This window comes from Brassica napus, chromosome C5 (assembly GCF_020379485.1).
Source record: "Brassica napus cultivar Da-Ae chromosome C5, Da-Ae, whole genome shotgun sequence".
Classification (NCBI taxonomy): Eukaryota; Viridiplantae; Streptophyta; class Magnoliopsida; order Brassicales; family Brassicaceae; genus Brassica; species Brassica napus.
Window position 1 is genome coordinate 38,894,711 of NC_063448.1, and position 6,000 is coordinate 38,900,710.

Sequence of the window (6,000 nt, forward strand, 5' to 3'; positions counted from 1 at the left end):
CAAGAGAATTGGAACTTGGTGGTCCTGTGCAGTATAGATGGATGTATCTGTATGAGCGGTATATGTTCCATTTGAAGAAGATGGTGAAAAATTTAAGTAGGGTGGAAGGTTCTATAGTCGCACAGATGATCAATGAAGAAACTTCAAACTTTGCCGAGTACTACTTTCCAGCAGAAGTTCAGACCAAAAACAGAAGACCTGCTCGGCATGATGATAGAGGCGAACGGGCAACATATCATGTTACGGTTCCAGACATTTTCACAGACGTTGGACGACTTAGCGGAAAACCAAAGGACCGTCGACTTACTGAGCAGGAGCGCAGTCATTTGCAAACATATTTGCTCACCAACTGCGAAGACGTTCTTCAATATGAGAGGTAAATAAATGAGCTTACAAATTTTTATTTTAACAAGTTGAAATTTAAATCTTAATTAATTACATTATTGTCATCATATACAGGATTTTCATGGCAGAAAAGCGGTTCGAGTATAGATACGCCACAGAGGACGAACTAGAAGAAATGAAGCAGAGAGAATTTACTGGATGGATGTTTACTTATGTGAGTGCTTTAAACAAATTAAAATATATTTTATCACATATTTATACTAATTCACATTTATTGATATAATATATATATATGTGCTATTAATAGGTGTCTGCTGGTTTGGCCAGAGGTGAAACATTTGACGATTGGATACGTGAGATGGTCGTTGGACCAAACTTTGTTGTGAAGTCATATCCGAGATTTTGTACTCGAGGATATGCATTCACAACTCAGAAGAGGAGACGTTCGAGTACGACTTATGATGCTGGCGTTTGTTCTGCATCAGGAGATGATGTATACTACGGACACATACATGAGATTTTGGAAATCAAGTATTTGGGCATGGTTGGATTGCGCTGTACTGTTTTCTATTGTGATTGGCACGACAACACCCCAGATCGAGGTGTGAGAACAGATGCATTTGGTGTTACATCAGTAAATTCGAGGCGAAAGCTGCAATATTATGATCCTTTCATTCTTGCTTCCCAGGCCGATCAGGTAATTAAATGTTAATTATTCAGAATGATTCATCATCATGTGTATTAATTTATAATTTTTCTAAATGTTACAGGTTTGTTATATCAAGTACCCCCGGGTAAGGAACAGAGATGATCCATGGGTTACTGTTACAAGACTCAACCCGAGAGGCCGAGTTCAGGGAAGTTCTGAGCTGGAAGACCCACTACAACCAAGCACATCCGGCAACTGTAGTGCAGCAGAAGATTTAGCTGGAGTTGGCCTTGTAGTCGATTTAACCGACTTTGGAGAGGAAGCCGTCGTTCACGTAGAGGATGAACCAGTAATTGGAGAGTTTCACCAAGATCCAGATTCAGATTCATCTGGTGATGATGACTCGGAAACAGACTACCATTGAACTTATTATTTTTTTTTTTAAGAAATACCGAGGAAATTCCGAGGAACACTTGATATAACCTCTTTCCTCGGATAATAGTTATTTGGTTTATCTAGCAAGGCAAAGCTGAATACGAATTAAAAGCTACACAAAACACAACCAAATAAAACAAAGAAACCATGTAAAAGAAATACGAACTCATAATTAAGAAACCTAAAAAAAAACTCAGTTCAAAATTAACAGAAAATAAGACCATAAAACGTTAGAATAGAAAAGAAAATAAAATAGCCGGTGATAGCTCCTACTCCTCGTCTCCTGCTCCAGATGTTCCTGCATCGTTGGGTCTCTTGGACCTCTTTCTTACCCTGTGTGTACCACTCGAACCCGAACCAGAGCTGGATGGAGAGTTGTCCCGATGAACTACATCATCCTTTTGGCAACGACACGGCCTGATACGTGAAATGGCAGCCCAGATCTTGTGTAGCATGTCGTTGTTTGTCTTTATGCTCTGATCTCTCCAATGTTGTTGCTGGCGCGAAGTGGCGTTCGGTGGAAGCTCTTGCAGCTTGTACTGGCTGGAGTCTGATGGGAGTAGCTGATGGGGTTGTGAATCATCTGGAATGGCTTGTGCAGCCTCATCTTGTCCTTCTTCATCAACCACGCCCTTGCCTTTGGTCTGATATTTTGGCGTGAAGAAGGATGGCTTGTCTACTAGTGCGGTAGCAGGGGGTAGGAACTCAACTGCAGCCTCTGAAAGTAGAGCAGTCAGGCCGATCTGAGGCAGGTGGCAGTAGAGTGTTTTCTTCGCTCGGTCCTGGAATACGTAGACGTAAGGACCATCCCGATCGATCCTCGAGTGGGGACCAGCTATGAACTCCTTACTTACTAGAGAAATGACATCCAGGTAGTTCCAAGCAATGTTGTTCGATCTGTCCAGTGCTACCTGGTGGTTCTCACAGTCTACACCCACATGTCTAAGGATCCGAGTAATCACTGCACCAAATCCACATGCATTGCTCTTGGATTTGGTTACTTTCCCCTTGTATCCTGCTAAGTTTGCGGCCAGCACCGCTCCCATGTTGAAGGCAGTAGCAGGTGGGAATGTAGAGTTTCCAAATGCCGGTAGCAAATGCCTCACACCTTGGTACAGGAGGCACAACTCCCATTGCGTGACTGATGCGGCTGTGGTTGTCCCGTATAGCAATGAGCCAATGAGGCGTGTCGCATATCTCAGTACTGGGCTCCGGATAAGTGACTCCTTTGCCTGAGAAGATCTATAAACCCCTGTGCCAATCGTTTCCCAGAAGTTCAACAGCTCTGAAGTCCAATAAAGACCATATGTCCTCTCCCCCGCACTCAATCCAAATAGTCCGCAGAGGTCTGTGAAAGATACCTCATAGTATACTTTCTGCACTACGAATGCCAGAAAACCTTCCTGATGGCTATCATCGGGACGGGTGACGTATGCGGATGCTATGAACTGGCGTACCAACTCCGGATAAGTGGGTTCCTTGAGGTTGCATAGTTGGCCTAGACCCATGTTCTGGAACAGTCCTTCAATGTCTGCTTTGATTCCCAATATTGTCATCGTCTCAGGACATGCTAGTTGTGTAGCCGGAACGGCTACCTTCTTCATGTTGTTGTAGTGGGTGGTATCAGACTTATCCCACTTCTTTGGCCTTTGCTTCTCCAGCTGTGACGAACCCGCTTCTTGTGTGTTTTTCTTTGCTGATGTTTTCGTGCGCTTCATTCTCTACAAAATAGAATCATTGCTCTCAACATGGTTATAATCAATTAAGAACTCAAAGCAACATGAAAATGAAAAGCGAAATCGAGTTGTGATAAAAAAAAACGAAATTGAAAAAAATTCTCTATCCCTAAATCATCTCAAATCATGTTCCAAACTCGTTGATCACAGACAATTGTGTTCTATTCCATGTTTAAACATCTGTTTCATGCATATTTGATCAAGGAATCAACACGGAAATAAGAAATTCACAAAACCCAAAAAATTGCTCAAGAACACGATTTCAGAATGTGGAGATTCGCGGAGTATACCTGTCTTAGGGTGAAGACGAGTGTAGGAATCAGGTAGAGCTCGAAAAATCAAGTGGAATAGAGCCCAAAATTGTTCAAATCGGATGATTATAGAGAGAGAAAGGGGGGGGGGCGAATTATAGGGGAAATCGGAGGGGATGAGAGTTCTAAGGTTTAGATCCAAAAAAGGTCGGGTTTTGCCTTATAATTCTGTTTTCCGAACACGCATCGATCGATGCGTTTTGTTTCTATAACGCATCGATCGATCACATTCTTACGGCCCGGGCCATCTTGGTAATCGATCGATGCGTTTTTGTTCTATAACGCATCGATCGATGCGTTTTAAAAAAACATACAAGATTTTCCGAGGAAATTCCGAGGAACAATTCAGATTGTCGATCGATCGATGGGATACTCTCATCGATCGATCACAATCTTACGGCCCGGTCCATCTTAGTAATCGATCGATGCGTTTTTGTTCTATAACGCATCGATCGATGCATTTTTAAAAAAACATACAAGATTTTCCGAGGAAATTCCGAGGAACAATTCAGATTGTCGATAGATCGATGGGATACTCTCATCGATCGATCACAATCTTACGGCCCGGTCCATCCTAGTAATCGATCGATGCGTTTTTGTTCTATAACGCATCGATCGATGCATTTTTAAAAAACATACAAGATTTTTCGAGGAAATTCCGAGGAACAATTCAGATTGTCGATAGATCGATGGGTTACTCTCATCGATCGATCACAATCTTACGGCCCGGTCCATCCTAGTAATCGATCGATGCGTTTTTGTTCTATAACGCATCGATCGATGCATTTTTAAAAAAACATACAAGATTTTCCGAGGAAATTCCGAGGAACAATTCAGATTGTCGATAGATCGATGGGATACTCTCATCGATCGATCACAATCTTACGGCCCGGGCCATCTTAGTAATCGATCGATTTGTTTTTGTTCAAAAACGCATCGATCGATGCGTTTTTTTAAAAAAAATTACGTTTTGAAACCCCAAACACTAGTTCGTCGGAATTTCCTCGGAATATTCCGAGGAAATTTCGAGGAAGAAGAGGGTTTCCTCGGAGTTCCCTCGGAATAATCCGAGGAAATTCCGAGGAAATAGGGTTTTTAAACCGAAAACAACGTTTTGCCGTTTGAATAACACCTATATAACCCTTATTAAGTGTCTTACGTTCATTATGAAGTCAAAAATTTGTTCCTTACCGTATAATTAACACTTTTCCGATTGTATGAACGAAATCTCGCAACATAAGAGAAACACTTATACCTTTTAATGAACGGTAAAGGGAATACTTTCAATTAGTTTTGAAATTTGTTATTTCATGGTTTATGCTCATGTATACAAAGAATCCTCAATGGTATGCATTACAATTGTATAAGAAATGAAATACGGCAAAAAAAATTGATGTTTTGAAACCCCAAACACTAGTTCCTCGGTATTTCCTCGGAATATTCCGAGGAAATTCCGACGGATATTTTACTATCTGTCGGAATTTCCTCGGAATATTTTCATTTTACCGGGCAAATATTTCGCGAAAATTGAAATTAGAATTCCGACGGAATTCCGACGGATAATGTCCGTCGGACCCTAGGTTTTATAACCACGAGCCCCTTCTTCTTCCCCATTTCTCTCTTCTTCCTCTGCGCGACTCCTCTCTTTCTCTCCGGCGATTTCCCCCTGAAATCCGACGATATCTCCGGCGATCTCCCTCTTCTCTTACACAAATCATGTAAGGACCCTATCCCACTCTCTTAGGTTCTATTTGTTAGGTTTTTGTGTAGTTTTGATAGATTTTTGTTAGGGTGATTGGTTAGGATTGTGATTTGGTTGTATAATAGGTTTAGAATTGTGATTTGGTTGAATAATTTGTTTTGTTGAATTGATTTAGAATTTTTTTATAATTTTTTTATTTTTTTATTTATAAAATCGATTTTTGTATATAAAATCGATTTTTGTATTTTACAAAATGATTTTTCTATATAAATTCGATTTTTTGGATTTTACAAAAAAAAATTTCTATATAAATTCGATTTTTTGGATTTTACAAAACATTTTAAATATCTATAAAACTTTTTTTGTGATTAAATACTATTATTTGGGATTTAAAAATATTTTTCATATATATATATTATTAAAACTATTTTTTTGTAATTATTAAACAATTTTTATTTATTAAAACTATTTTTTGTTTATTAGAACTATTTTTATATATTTATTAAAAAAATTTAATATATATAAATCTTTTTCTGTGATTAAATTATTTGGGATTTTTTTTTAATAAAAAAAATTAATTTATATATTTCTGTATTTATTAAATATATTTTTTTAATTTACAGGTCTCATGATGATCAGACCCGGCCTCGACAGCGTCGTGGTCGTGGTGGTACGGGGAGCCAGTCTCGGGATTCCAGCCATTTTCAGGATTCCCCTTCGCCCCACAGCTCCAACCATACATCTCCCTCTGCTGCACCCGCTCATGCTCCTCTCGCTCCCGCTGCTGCATCCGCTCCTGTTCCTCCGGGTCCTCCGGGAGTG